Raw genomic sequence first — 16,165 nt, 5'->3', positions numbered from 1 at the left:
AGTCAGGATTACTTGGATGTACTGTGTATAGCTACATACCAAGACTGAGAGAGGTTATGTAATAGGAGAGCCAAGAGAAGTGACAAACGTTTCTTCAAATGTTGACAGCTTTTAGCTACTCAAGAAACAAAGGGTCTTTTGTAGGTTTAGGGAACATGTAGAAAGTGAGGACAGGAAAGACTGTTAATGGGCAAAAGTCTCTTCATCCAAACAATAAATCGTGATTGTGACCATAATATTGGCTATAATTTACTGAACAATTACACATTTTTAATTCTGTATTTCCGAGACACATATATATCAGCCGGTGGCCAATACACAAAATAATCTAATTCTTACAGCAAGCTGATACATCAGCTGAGAATATTCCTATTCTGTGGTTGACAATATTCCTATTCTGTGAAGACATGAAAATTAGTTGGATTGTCTAAGGTCTGACACATAGAAAATGGCAAGATTCTGCACTGTGCATTCTTTCCTCCGTACCACACTGCCTCCCCAATTAAGTTTAAACACATTATGAAAAATACCTTGAAAAATATATACACCTTCAAGGACTCCTGTTTAATTTCGACTACTTGTGGCATTGTCTTTTTTTTTCTCTTCATTTTATTTGTTTATTCTTCATATGATTTTCACTATGTTTTGTTTCAGGAATATTATTACCTTCTACTTTCCATTTGTAATATAAAACATGCTACTACAATAAGAGGGGAAAATAGAATGGTTAAAGTAAAAATTAGTAATTTGTGATCACCCCATATCAACCTATTTTGTGCTAGTCTTACTAGCAAAATCATTCCTATCGTATAGCATTTTTTTTCTTTTTTTAATTATACTTTAGGTTTTAGGGTACATGTGCACAACGTGCAGGTTTGTTACATATGTATCCATGTGCCATGTTGTTTTGCTGCACCCATTAACTCGTCATTTAACATTAGGTATATCTCCCGATGCTATCCCTCCCCGCTCCTCCCACCCCACAACAGGCCCCGGTGTGTGATGTTCCCCTTCCTGTGTCCATGTGTTCTCATTGTTCAATTCCCACCTATGAGTGAGAACATGCGGTGTTTGGTTTTTCATCCTTGCGATAGTTTGCTGAGAATGATGGTTTCCAGCTTCATCCATGTCCCTACAAAGGACATGAACTCATCCTTTTTTATGGCTGCCTAGTATTCCATTGTGTATATGTGCCACATTTTCTTAATCCAGTCTATCGTTGTTGGACATTTGGGTTGGTTTCAAGTCTTTGCTATTGTGAATGGTGCCGCAGTAAACATACGTGTGCATGTGTCTTTATAGCAGCATGATTTATAATCCTTTGGGTATATACCCAGTAATGGGATGTCTGGGTCAAATGGTATTTCTAGTTCTAGATCCCTGAGGAATCACCACACTGACTTCCACAATGGTTGAACTAGTTTCCAGTCCCACCAACAGTGTAAAAGTGTTCCTATTTCTCCACATCCTCTCCAGCACCTGTTGTTTCCTGACTTTTTAATGATGGCCATTCTAACTGGTGTGAGATGGTATCTCATTGTGATTTTGATTTGCATTTCTCTGATGGCCAGTGATGATGAACATTTTTTCATGTTTCTTTTGGCTGCATAAATGTCTTCTTTTGAGAAGTGTCTGTTCATATCCTTCACCCACTTGTTGATGGGGTTGTTTGTTTTTTTCTTGTAAATTTGAGTTCATTGTAGTTTCTGGATATTAGCCCTTTGTCAGCTGAGTAGACTGCAAAAATTTTCTCCCATTCTGTAGGTTGCCTGTTCACTCTGATGGTAGTTTCTTTTGCTGTGCAGAAGCTCTTTAGATCCCATTTGTCAATTTTGGCTTTTGTTGAAATTGCTTTTGGTGTTTTAGACATGAAGTCTTTGCCCATGCCTAGGTCCTGAATGGTATTGCCTACTAGGTTTTCTTCTAGGATTTTTATGGTTTTAGGTCTGACATGTAAGTCTTTAATCCATCTTGAATTAATTTTTTTATAAGGTGTAAGGAAGGGATCCAATTTCAGCTTTCTACATGTGGCTAGCCAGTTTTCCTAGCCCCATTTATTAAATAAGGAATCCTTTCCCCATTTCTTGCTTTTGCCAGATTTGTCAAAGATCAGATAGTTGTAGATATGCGCGATTATTTCTGAGGGCTCTGTTCTGTTCCATTGGTCTATATCTCTGTTTTGGTACCAGTACTATGCTGTTTTGGTTACTGTCGCCTTGTAGTATAGTTTGAAGTCAGGCAGCGTGATGCCTCCAGCTTTGTTGTTTTGGCTGAGGATTGACTTGGCAATGTGGGCTCTTGCAAATCAATAAACGTAATCCAGCATATAAACAGAACCAACGACAAAAGCCACATGATTATCTCAATAGATGCAGAAAAGGCCTTTGACAAAATTCAACAATGCTTCATGCTAAAAACTCTCAATAAATTAGGTATTGATGAGACGTATCTCAAAATAATAAGAGCTATCTATGACAAACCCACAGCCAATATCATACTGAATGGGCAAAAACTGGAAGCATTCCCTCTGAAAACTGGCACAAGACAGGGATGCCCTCTCTCACCGCTCCTATTCAACATAGTGCTGGAAGTTCTGGCCAGGGCAATCAGGCAGGAGAAGGAAATAAAGGGTATTCAATTAGGAAAAGAGGAAGTCAAATTGTCCCTGTTTGCAGATGACATGATTGTATATCTAGAAAACCCCATCGTCTCAGCCCAAAATCTCCTTAAGCTGATTAGCAACTTCAGCAAAGTCTCAGGATACAAAATTAATGTACAAAAATCACAAGCATTCTTGTACACCAATAACAGACAAACAGAGAGCCAAATCATGAGTGAACTTCCATTCACAATTGCTTCAAAGAGAATAAAATACCTAGGAATCCAACCTACAAGGGATGTGAAGGACCTCTTCAAGGAGAACTACAAACCACTGCTCAATGAAATAAAAGAGGATACAAACAAATGGAAGAACATTCCATGCTCATGGGTAGGAAGAAGCAATATCGTGAAATGGCCATACTGCCCAAGGTAATTTACAGGTTCAATGCCATCCCCATCAAGCTACCAATGACTTTCTTCACAGAATTGGAAAAAACTACTTTAAAGTTCATATCATATAGCATTTTTAAGTGAAGTGTAGTATTTTAGTTTTAGATTTTATTTGAAAAATAATACGATTCCGTAGTGAGCATCTGATCCTTGACAGTCATTCTAACAGGAAGAAAAGGTGGCTGATGACGTTGTCATAACTTTAAGACTCTCAAGAGAAAGGAGAAGAAGTCACTCTTTTTTTAAATTTTTTATTTTGGGGAACAACTCATATTAAACCTTCTTAGACATCTGCAAGAACACACACTTGTTTTTAGGTGAAGTTGTGATACTTAACATTATTTATTATTGTAGTCAATGACTATCATTTTAATTGTGTTTCCACACATCTAATTTTTTAAGTGCTGAGTTTCATCTATTTGCCATCATCACTGAAGTGTCAGTGAACTAGAAAGAATACTTGTTTGGGATTTATGAGGAAATGGCTAAGATCAATTTCCCAGAGAAAGAGCTGTTACTATAGAAGTTGAATTTTTTTATACTAACCAAAGTCTTAGGGTAGAAGAAAATGTGACAGGCATGCATGACAGGCACATACTACCACTTATTTTAGTAGTAAGGCTATTACTGGGCTTTATTTCCTATTATTTTTTAAAATTTTTTATTGTGTTAAGCATATAATATGAGATCTACTCACTTTACAAATTTTTAAACATACAGTACAGTATTGTTAACTATAAACACAATATTGCACAGCTGATTTCTATAACATTTTTATTTTGCTTGACTGAAACTTTATACCCTTTGAAAAGTAACTGCTGATTTCCCCTCCCCCCAGCCCATAGCAACCACAATTCTACTTTCTCCTTCATTGAGTTTGACTATTTTAGATACTTCGTATAAATGGAATCATGCAGTATTTGCATTTTTGTGTCTGGCTTATTTCACTTAGCATAATTTCCTCAAAATTCATGAATGTTGTAGCATCTGACAAGGTTTTCTTCTTGTTATGGCTGGATAATATTCTATTGTATATATACCGTATGTTCTTTATCTGTTTATTGGTCCATAGACATTTAAGTTATTTCCACCTCTTGACTACTGTGAATAATGCTGCAATGAACATGGAAGTGCAGGGATCACTTCAAGGTCCCAATTTAAATTCTTTTGGAAAAATGCCCATATGTGCCATTGCTGGACCACATTATAGTTCTCTTTTTACCTTTTTGGAGATATCTGTACTGTTTTTCCATAAGAGCTGTATCATTTTACATTCCCACCAACAGTGTGTAATGGTTGCAGTTTCTCCACATCTTTGCCAACAGTTGAATTTTGTTTTTGTTTTACAATGGCCATCTTAAAAGGTGTGAGGTGATAGTTCATTGTGACTTTGACCTGCGTTTCCTGGATGATTCCTGGTGTTGAGCACCCTTTCCTACACCTGATGACCACTTGTATGTCTTCTTTGGAGAAGTGTCTACTCAAGTCCTTTGCCCACTTTTTAATCTTTTCTTTTTCTTTTTTTTCTCTTTTTTTTTTTTTTTTTTTTTGCTATTGAGTTGAAAGAGTTGCCTATATAATTTGCATATTAACTCCTTATCAGATATATAGTTTGCAAATATTTTCTCCCATTCCAAAGACAGCCTTTCCTCTGTTGAGTGTTTCCTTTGCTGGGCAGAAGCTTTTTTAATTTGATGTAGTCCTATTTGTCTATTTTTCGTTTTATTGCCTGTGATTCTGATATCACGTGCAAGAAATCATTGCCAAGACCAATGGCTTGACACCTTCCCCCTAGGTTTCTACCAGGAGTTGTACAGTTTCAGGTCTTATGTTTAATTCTTTAATCCATTTTGATTTAATATTTGTGTGCAATGCAACACCATAGTTCAAAATCATTAGTTTGCATGTGAATATCCACAATTCCTGTCACTGTTTACTGAAGAGATTATTCTTTCCACATTCTGTATTCTTGGCACTCTTGTCAAAAATGAGTTGAACATATACCTGTGGGCTCTCTATTATGTTCCATTGATCTATGTGTCTGTCTTTACATCATTACCATATTGTTTTGATAACTGTAGTTTTATGATGTTTTGAAACCATAAAATATGAGGCCTCTAATTTTGTTCTTCTTTCTCAAAATGTGTCTATTCAGGGTTCTTTGTGGTTTCATATGTCTTTTTTTTCTATTTCTTTTTAAAATGCTATTCATTTTAATAAGGATTGCATTGAATTTGTACATTGTTTTGGGTAGTATGAACATTTTAATATTCAGTCTTCAAATCCATGAACACAGAATTTATTTCCATTTATTTGTGTCTTCTTCAATTTTTCATCAATGTTTTATTGTTTTCAGTGTGCAAATCTTTCATCTCCCTGCTTAAATTTATTAAGTATTTTTTCTTTTTGATACTAATGTACATGAGGTCATTTTTCTCAATTTCCTTTTTTTGATTAGTCATCATTATTGTATAGAAACACACCTGATGTTTAGGCCAGGCACGGTGGCTCACGCCTGTAATCCCAGCACTTTGGGAGGCCGAGGCAGGTGGATCACCCGAGGTCAGGAGTTCGAGACTAGCCTGGCCAACATGGTGAAACCCCACTTTTACTAAAAATACAAAATTAACTGGGTATAGTGGTGCGCACCTGTAGTCCCAGATACTTGGGAGACTAAGGCAGGAGAATTGCTTGAACCTGGGAGCCAGAGGTTACAGTGAGCCAAGATCATGCTGTTGCACTCCAGCCTGGGCGACAAGAGTGAAACTCCATCTAAAAAAAAAAAACAAAAACAAAAAAACCAACCAAACAAAAACACACGGATTTTTCAGTGTTGGTTTTGTTTCTATCAATTTTGCGGGATTTGTTCATTACTTCTGAGTTTTCTTGTATGTAGAATCTTTAGCATTTTCTATATATAAGATCATGTCATCCAAGAACAGACTATTTTACTTGTTTTTTTTTCTGATTTTGATGTCTTTTATTTCTTTCTCTTGCTTAATTGCTCTGTCTAGGATTTTCAGTCCTATGTTGAACAGAAATGGTTAGAGTGGGTACCTTTGCCTTGTTCTCAAAGACAGAGGGAAAGCTTTCAGATTTTCACCTTTGTATATGATGTTACCTGTGGGTTTTTTCATGTATGGCTTGTACTAGATTAAGGTAATTTTCTCCTATTTCTAGTTTGCTGAGAGTGTTTTATCATGAAACAATGTTGAATTTTGTCAAATGCTTTTTCAACATATATTCAGATAATCATGTGATTTTTGTTCTTTGTACTCCTTTTTTGTTGTTGTTGAGACAGTCTCACGCTGTTGCCCAGGTTAGAGTGCAGTGGCGCAATGTCCGCTCACTGCAGCCTCTGCCTCCTAGGTTCAAGCGATTCTCCTGCCTCAGCCTCCCAAGTAGCTGGAATTACAGGCGCCTGCCACCATGCCCGTCTAATTTTTTTGTATTTGTAGTAGAGACGGGGTTTCACTATGTTGGCCAGGCTGGTCTTGAACCCCTGACCTCATGATCCACCCACCTCGGCCTCCCAAAGTGTTGGAATTATAGGCATGAACCACCGTGCCCAGCCTATTCCTTGTACTCTTAATGTGGTTTGTCATATTCATTGACTTTCATATGCTGACTCATCCTTGCATCCCAGGTAAAATCCCATGTAGTCATGATGTGTCGTCATTTTAATGTGATTAAATTCTGATTGCTAGTATTTTGATGAGGACTTTTTTGGTGTATATTCATTAGGGATATTGGTCTGCAGTTTCCTTGTAGGGTCTTCATCTGGCTTTGTTATTAGGGAAGTTCTGGAGTCAACGACAAATTTGCGGTGTTTGCTTTTCTCCAATTTTTTGAAGAGTTTGAGAAGGATTGGCTTTAATTCTTAAATGTTTGGTGGAATTCAGGAGTGAAGCCATCTTCTCCTGGGCTTTTCTTTATTGGAAATTTTAGGATTACTGATTCAGTCTTCTTACTAACATATCGGTTTATTTTCCATTCCCTCATGATTCAGTCTGGTAGCTGGTGTGTTCTATGAATTTATCTATTTCTTCCAAGTTATTCATTTATTGGTATATAATTGTTTACAATAGTCTCTTATGATTCTTTCATATTTCTGTGGCATTGGTTGTAATGTTTCCTCTCTCATTTTGGATTTTGTGTCTTCTGCCTGTTTTTTTTTTAAGTCTAGCTCGAAGTTACTTTTATTAATATTTTAAGAAAAACAACTCTGTGATATTTTAATTTTTTTCTGCCAGTTTTCTATTCTCCATTTTGTTTATTTCAGCTTTATTAAGTATTTTATTCCCTATACTAATTTTTGGCTTAGGTTTATCTTCTTTTTATAATATTTGAGGTATACAGTTAGATTGTTTATTTGAGATATTTTCTATTATTTTAATGTTGTCATTTATTGCTACGAAAGTCCTACTTAGTACTGCTTTTACTGCATCCTGTAGATTTTGGTATGTTGTATTTTTATTTTCATATGTCTCAACATATTTTCTAATTTCCCTTTTGGTTTATGCTTTAATCCATTGGCTGTTCAAAACTGTTATTTAATTTCCATATATGTGTGAATTTTCCAGCTTTCCTTCCTTCTATTGATTTCTAATTTTATTCCATTTATTTGGAAAAAACTTGGTATGATTTCAATCTTCTTAAATTTGTTAACTCTTTTTCTGTGGCCTAACTTAGGAACTATCCTGGAGAATGTTCCATGTGCTCTTCCGGAGAATGTATTCTGCTGCTGTTTGGTGAATGTTGTGTCTATATTAGTAGGTCCATTTACTCCACAGTGTTGCTTATGTCCTGTGTTTCCTTCTAGATCTTCTGCATGGTCTTTCTATCCTTTATTGAATGTGGGTTAATGAAATGTCTTACTATTATAACTTATTTCTTTCTTCAGTTCTGTCAGTGTTTGCTTTATACATTTAAGTGCTCTGGTGTTGGGTGTGTGTATTTATATGTACGTGTGTGTGTATGTATGGTATGTGTATTTATATATGTGTGTATGTGTATAAATATATATAAATATAAAATTATTAATGTTATTTCTTCTTAGATAACTGACCTTTTATCATTATATAATGTCCTTCTTTGTCTCTTGTGACCATTTTTTAACTTAAAGTCTATTTCTTCTTATAAATGTATGGCCACTCCTGCTCTGTTTTCTTTACCATTTGTATGAAATATCTTTTCCATCCCTTCACTTTCAGCCTATATGTACTTAAATCTATTGTGAATCATTTGTATGCAGCGTCTTCTTCTTTTGTTTTAATTCATTCAGCTGCTCTCTGTATTTTGACTGGTGAGTTTAAGTCTTTTACATTTAAAGTAATTATTGATAAGGAAAGACTTACTATTGCTGTTTAGTTGTTTTCTGTCTGTCTTGTGGCTCTTTTGTTCCTGCTTTCTTCTCTTGCTACATTCCTTTGTATTTGGGGGTATTTTGTGTTTTTTTGTTTGTTTTTTTAGGGACAGGCTTTTATTTTCTTACTTTTCTTTGTGTATATTTTATAGGTATTTTCTTTATGATTACCATGAGGCTTACACATAATATTGTGTAGTTATAAACAACCTATTTTAAGCTGATAACAATTTAACATCAAGCACATACAAGAACTCTGTTCTTCTACATACCCCACCCATTTTATGTTATTGTCACAAATATTCTTTTTTATTATGCATACATTGACATATTTTATATTTATTGTTATTTTGTACCTTATCTTTGGACTTCAAAAATATCACATGTACCCCTTAAATAATTACAATGATTATGTATCCGTAATAATTAAAACTATTTTAAAAAATTATTAAAATGTGATTTATTCCCCAACTTTACAGTATTAGAATATTCTCATTTGTGTGTATATTTACCTTTACCAGTGAGCTTTATACTTTCATCTTGCTGTTTAGCATTTGTTCATTTTAACTTACAGGATTCAATTTAGCATTCTTTCAAGGCAGGTCTAGTGTTGGTGAACTAGCTCACCTTTTCTTTATTGGTCAAGTCTTTTTCTCTTCTTTATTTTTGAACAACAGTTATGCTGGATACCATTGCAATAGTTGGCAGTTTTTGTCATTCACACTTTAATAAAACATCTCACTCTTTTCTGCCCTATACGATTTCTTTTGAGAAGTCCACACATTATCTTATGGGGTTCCCTTCTACATTACTTTATTGATGCTGCATTAAAAATTCTCTGTCTTTAACTTTTGACAATGTGATTATAATGTACCTTGTTGTGGTCTTTTGGGTTTCATCCTATATGAAATTTATTGGACTTCTTGAATCTGATGTTTATTTTCTTCCCCAGATTTTGGCAGTTTTCAATCATATTTTCTTTATGTAAGCGTTCTTCCCCTTCTCTCTCTTTTCTCTTTCTGAGACACCCATAATTCATATTTTGGTGTGTTTAATGGTGTCCCATAAGCTCCTTAGGCTTTTTTCCCTATTTTTTCTTCTTCTTTTATTTTTTTTATTTTTTTTTTTCTCAAATGACCTGTCTTCAAGTTCTGACTGGATCTTTTCAAATGACTTATCTACAAGTTTACTCACTGTTTCTGTTCTACTTAATCAAGTCTTCTATTTAGCCCTTCTACTAATTTTTTTCAGTTCAATTTTTGAATTTTTCAGCTGTAAAATTACTGATTTAAAAATACCTTTTATCTCTTGGCTTAAATTTTATTTTGTTGATGAATCATTTTCTGGACTTCATTGAGCATCTTTATGAAGATTATTTTGAGGTTTTTTTGGTAATCTTATACCTCTGTCTCTTTAGGATCAATTTCTATAGATTCATTTTGCTTCTTGATTGAGCCGTTTTCCCTCTTTATATTCTTCACAACTTTGTGTTGTTATCCTTGCATTTGAAAAAAGCAAACACCTCTAACATTATTTACAAACTGGCTTTGTACAGGGAAAACCTTCACCAATCATCCCAACTAGAAATTCTGGGGGCTTGTCAGACCTTTCCTGTGGATGTATCTTCTCTGCGCATGTAGATTCCTTTAGTGCAATTTTCAGAATTCTTTTTTCAAGAGCTTGTAATCTCGTGCTCCCTCTGGTGTCTGTTTGCTGTACTGCAGGTCCACTAAGGCAGTGGCACACCACCCAGCTCTTTTCAAGTCTCAGCAGCCCCTAGGCATTTAGAGTAGTCCAGGTCCTGTGTGCATTCTAAGACAGGCAAGACGGAAATCAGCCTTTCCGGCAGCCTCCTGAAAAGCTACAGGGTTGTGCACATGCTCCAGTCTTCTCCTTCTTTCTAAGGAAAATGCTTCTGAGCTGTATCACCCTGTCAGCTGTACCAATGTTCCTCTGGAGAAGCAACATATCACCAGTTTCCTTTCGGTTCTCAGCAACCTCCAAGCATCTAGAATATGCTGGGTCCCTTCATTGCTCTAAGACCGATGAAACAGACACCAGTCCCTTTGACAGACCCCTGAAAAGTCATAACATAAGAAGATAGGGTCAAGTTTTCTCTTTCCTTCCTCAAGGAGAATCTGGAGCTAGGAGTTTCTTTTTGACCATGTGGTACTATAATGAAGGGAGGGGCTATGATGACAGGGTGCCACATGTTTTGTTTCATGTTCTCCTGGGTTGCAGAAATCTCTTAACTAGTTTCTGGATTTCTTACACAGAAAATTGGTGTCATGTATTGTTGTCGAATTAGTGTCTCCGTGGGAGAAATGAGGGTCTGGGCCTTCCTATTCCACCATATTGCTTACAAAACTATTTCCTAATTTTTACTTGTATAACGTATACAAGTCTTACTCATTACTATTAATTTTGTTTTACTGGGGATGGGAATACATGGGTAATATCACTAATGAGCCTGTAAAAGATATAAGTAAAATTTTAAAAATGATATGGAACACAATATAAGAAAGATATAATATATGCAACATTTAAAAATGTAATGTAGAGAAGAGTACTCCTGAGCAAACCTGGCTTGATTCAACTATTGCCTTCATCTGAATTTGCTTAGAAGAACAGAAGCTCTACAAAATCATAGGAATAAAAATTTATACAGGAGACAGAGTTCCTATTAGATAGTAAGAAAAAATTGTCAGGAATTTTTCCACTCCTTGTATCTATGCCCTCTCATTCTGACTCTGAACTTGATCGTCTGAGTTATTAAATTCAGCCTACATTTTGTTGAAGTTGAGTTTGTTCTTTGTTTGTAATATTTAGTTGTTAGAATAGAGAGCCAATTCTTCCAGCAACAATGCTATCTATGTTTTGCAATGGTGTCCACCAGCCCTTATCCTGACTCCACACAAGAAAACAATGTTAATTTTAATGGTAAAGCAGGTGGTTCTTCAAGATCACAGGTAAATATATTCTAAAGTGAGTTTGTCCTAAGCTTCAGCTTCAGAATTTTTTTGGTAATGCTTTGATATAGTGTTTATTACACATTATTTTATAATGTTAAGTAGCAAGATTTTTATGGATAGAACACTTTCAGAAGACCTCTCCAAAACCCTAAAAAATCATCGTACCTGAACACTATTCAGTAGTCCCCAAAAGTATGTAAGAACCTCCCAGTTTTAGACAATATAGCTGTACTATATCAATTATGTTCATTAAAATTGGAGAAAGTGCTTTGATTCATCAATTTAAATCCTCATTTAACAGATAATGCTATGCCTAACACACTCTGTTAGGCTCTATGTTAGTTATAAATATGAATCAGACAAAAAAAATCTTTCAAAAATAGTTCAAGAGAGGAATGGAATATATATATATATATGGTTTTTTTTTTTTTTTTTTTTGAGACGGAGTCTCGCTCTGTCGCCCAGGCTGGAGTGCAGTGGCGCGATCTCTGCTCACTTCAAGCTCTGCCTCCCGGGTTCACGCCATTCTCCTGCCTCAGCCTCCTGAGTAGCTGGGGCTACAGGCGCCCACCACCACGCCCAGATAATTTTTTTTTTTTGTATTTTTAATAAAGACAGGGTTTCACCGTGTTAGCCAGGATGGTCTCGATCTCCTGACCTCGTGATCCGCCTGCCTCAGCTTCCCAAAGTGCTGGGATTACAGGCGTGAGCCACTGCACCCACCTGGAATATATATATTAAGTACTCATATGAGATAGAAAATATTATGACATTTGCTTAAGAGTAATGAGAGGTCTCAGAAAAGAGACCACTTATAATTTGGAGATCACAAATGATTCAATGGAGGAGGTGACGTATGAGATGGACCTTTAATACTAGAGATACGTATTTTCAAAAATTGAGAGGAACAAAGGAATTTCTAAGCAGAGAAAAAGAGCATGAGCATGAGGTGAGTAAACCTGGGGTATGTATAGGAAATAGTAAATAATTCCATAAATCCGTACATACGGTTTATGAAAGGAAATACGGGAAGATGTGCTTTAGATTATATTCTGAAACTTCAAAGTCTTGGATTAAAATTTAAGATGCTATTGTCAATTGAGATCAGTTAACTGAGTGCTCTAGTGCTCCCGTAACAATTTGTTGAGTTGACCCCAGGAACTTTTGTAACCTATCTGGGTCTCAGTTTCATGTAAAATGAAGCAGATTGAATAAAGTCCCTTCCATAGCTAAAAGCATGATTCTTACCTCTATTCCATAAATAACTAGGAACTAATGAAGAACCCACGAAAACTAGAACCAGACTTGTGATTAAGGAAGTCATTTAAACGGTTTAGAATAATTTAAGAGTGGGTTGACACAGGGATCAGGGATTTCAGATAATGAGAAAAGCAACATTCTGTGTAAAGTGCAAAAAGTTTAGGAAAGAATAAAAGAGAGATGAGTGGGTTAAAAATAAATTGCAGAGATAGAAATGAGAGAACACTTCAATAGTAATTTAGTATGAAAAAGAGGAATCTGATAAATATCTCTTTTTAAAATGCCTCTATTTTAAATATCATGCTATAATATTTTAGTATTTATTAGTCTTCATAGTTAAAATTTTTAAAGAAACTTACGCACACGTGTATGTGTGTGTGTGTTTGTGTATGTGTGAAGCATGCTGAAAGTAAATTGCTTCTTTCAAATGAAGAGATGGTGTTTTAAAATTATTATTGATTAAAGAGCCATTGGACATAGCTGTGTTGGATTCCAAAACTGTGGTAGATTTTAGAAGTCTCAATTTTCTTGAATGCCTCATTATGCATTCCATGGTAATTAATCTCCACAATTTGAACAAATATTCAAAATAGGGTGACTTTAGTGCATAAACTAGTATACATAAAATTGCAGAGAAAAATAATTATATGGAAATATATAGACTCCAGGTTAGAGAACTTCTGCTTCTAAAATAGCTTATGTAATTTTATATATATATGTACCATGTGTGTTTATATAATAAATAATATATATAATGAATTTACGTGATACAATATATAGTTTCAATTCAAACATCATATTTCAAATTTGGCAATAAAGTTTTGAAGAGATATTTATTATTTTAGTTTGGTCTCATGCCAAAAAATAATATTGTCTTAGGTGATACTTAATACTGATTCTTCCCATTAAATTAAAATGGTAGTTTTCAAACTGTAATCACTGGGAAGTCTTGTTAAAATACATATTTCTACTGCTCCCAGAGTCACTAATTCAGTAGGTCAGGGAGTGGGGCCTGAAAATTTACATTGCTTACAAGACATTTTCTTTATTGCTCTATTGCACTGAAGACATTTAAATGGAGGAATATCATAAGGTGTAATAATTTTGCCTTATGTTGTAGGATCCCCCTCCGCTGAAGTACAGAATAGATTTATTACTGTTGTATGTTTCCCAGGCATTAGACGTTTAAAATCACACACACACACACACACACACACATACACACAATTTAGAAAACTTACTGGGTTATCTAAAGACAAAGTTATATCACTTGTTATATGGTGATGTGGTTTGGCTGTGTCCCCACCCAAATCTCATCTTGAATTCCCACATTTTGTGGGAGAAACCTAGTGGGTGGTGATTAAATCATGGGGGCAAGTCTTTCCCATGCTGTTCTCATGATAGTGAATAAGTCTCATGGGATCTGATGGTTCTTTAAGGGGGAGCTTCCCTGCTCAAGCCCTCTCTCCTTGCCTGCTGCCATCCATGTAAGATGTGACTTGCTCCTCCTTGCCTTCCACCGTGATTGGGAGGCTTCTCCAGCCACATGGAACTGTAAGTCCAACTAACCTTCTTTTTTTTTTGTAAATTGCCCAGTCTCAGGTATGTCTTTATCAGCAGCGTCAGAACAGACTAATACATATGGATATTTAAAATTTTAGAAATTCTTTTTGGGGCTTTGATCATACTTTATAAATACAGGAGTGAAAACCTAACCTTCAACATATAGTGTATACTTACACTGAACATTAGTGTTAGTAGACACAACTTCAATTCCAAATCCTGAATATAAGACTCCATGCTATTTAATATAAGGGTGAAAATGTTCAGAGGACAAATGGATGATTTGTATTTTCATGTATTTATCACCATTTCCTCCCATTTGGAAAAATCATTTGTCTCTTGAAACTCAAAGTCTATATTTCACATTTTAATGCATTTAAAGCAAAATTTTAAGAATGTCATTCATTCTAATTGCTTTATTTTTGCTTCGTATTGCATTAATAATTATCTTACTCTACCAATGAAAATAATCAACATTATGATTAATGTAGTATTTGTTGTATTTTACCTTTAGTATTTAGAATACAGCCTCTATCCCATGGTACAAAATTTTGATCTTATTAAAAATTGAAAAAAAAAATATGAGGTTCTACCAACTCTTTGATTTTTATATTTTATTTTTTGCTTGAATAATATGGCCACATGACTTAAAATTTATAAGTCACAAATAAATTATATAGTTTCTTCCACTCCTATACACCAATAATCTACTTCCCCTTAGTAGAGGTATATAAGGTTGCCAGTTTCCTTCTTATCTTTTTAGAAATACAGAAATATGCTATAACTATAATCAAGTCTAAGTTAATGTTTTCCCTAATTTTATATAAATGCGAAATTATATATAATGTTCTTTTATCAGTAAAATATGTATCTTTGAGATTATTATATATATTAGTGTGTAAAGGATTCCCTCAATCTTTTCTAGTGCTCTGTGGTATTTAATTGGTTGGTATCATAGTCCATTTAGTGTTGCTATAAAGGAATACCTAATACTGGGTAATTTATAACTTAAAGAGGTTAATTTGGTTCACGATTCCTCAGGCTGGACAAGAAGCATGCTACCGCCATCTGCTCAGCTTCTGGTGAGGGCCTCAGGCTACTTCCAGTCATGGCAGAAGGCAATGGAAAGCCAATGTATGCACAGATCACGTGGCAAGAGCAGAAACAAAAGGTAAAGAGAGGGGAGGTGCCAGGCTCTTTTTAATAACCAGCTCTCATGGGTACTAGCAGAGAAGTCACTCATTCTTTTCCCCAAGGAAGACAGTTAATCTATTCATGAGAGATTTGCCCCCATGACCCAAAAACCTCCCACTAGTCCCCATCTCCAGCATCAGGTTTGAGGGCTCAAAACATCCAAACTATAGCATCGGGATCATAATTTACACAAGCAGTCTCCTGCCAATAAATACTTAGGTGATTTGTGATCCTTTGCTAAAACAAATAGTGACTAAATAAATTACTTTATACACATGCCACTTTGCATTTGTGTATATGTATATGATGAGTTCCTAGGAGTGGAATATCAAAAAGTTTGTGTCTGTGTGCATTTTGCACTTTTATACTCTAATCAACAATTCATAAGAGTACCTGTTTCCCCTTATGCTCATGAACATAACATGTTACCAAGCTCTCAGATTCTCAGATTCTTGGCAATTTGATAGTTCAAAATACCCTCTCAATAGAATCTCTGTTTTCATTCTTTACTTTTGTGAGAGATTTAACAATTCTTCATATATATATATATATATATATATATATATATATATATATATATATATTGAGATGGAGTCTTGCTCTGTTGCCCAGGCTGGAGTACAGTGGCACGATCTCAGCTCACTGCAGGCTCCCCCTCCCGGGTTCACACCATTCTCCTGCCTCAGCCTCCCAAGTAGCTGGGACTACAGGCGCCCGCCATCACACCCAGCTAATTTTTTGTATTTTTAGTACAGATAGA

Source organism: Symphalangus syndactylus, chromosome X (assembly GCF_028878055.3).
Source record: "Symphalangus syndactylus isolate Jambi chromosome X, NHGRI_mSymSyn1-v2.1_pri, whole genome shotgun sequence".
NCBI classification, from domain to species: domain Eukaryota; kingdom Metazoa; phylum Chordata; class Mammalia; order Primates; family Hylobatidae; genus Symphalangus; species Symphalangus syndactylus.
The sequence above is the reverse complement of the archived record's forward strand: the minus strand, read 5'-3'. Positions refer to the sequence as shown.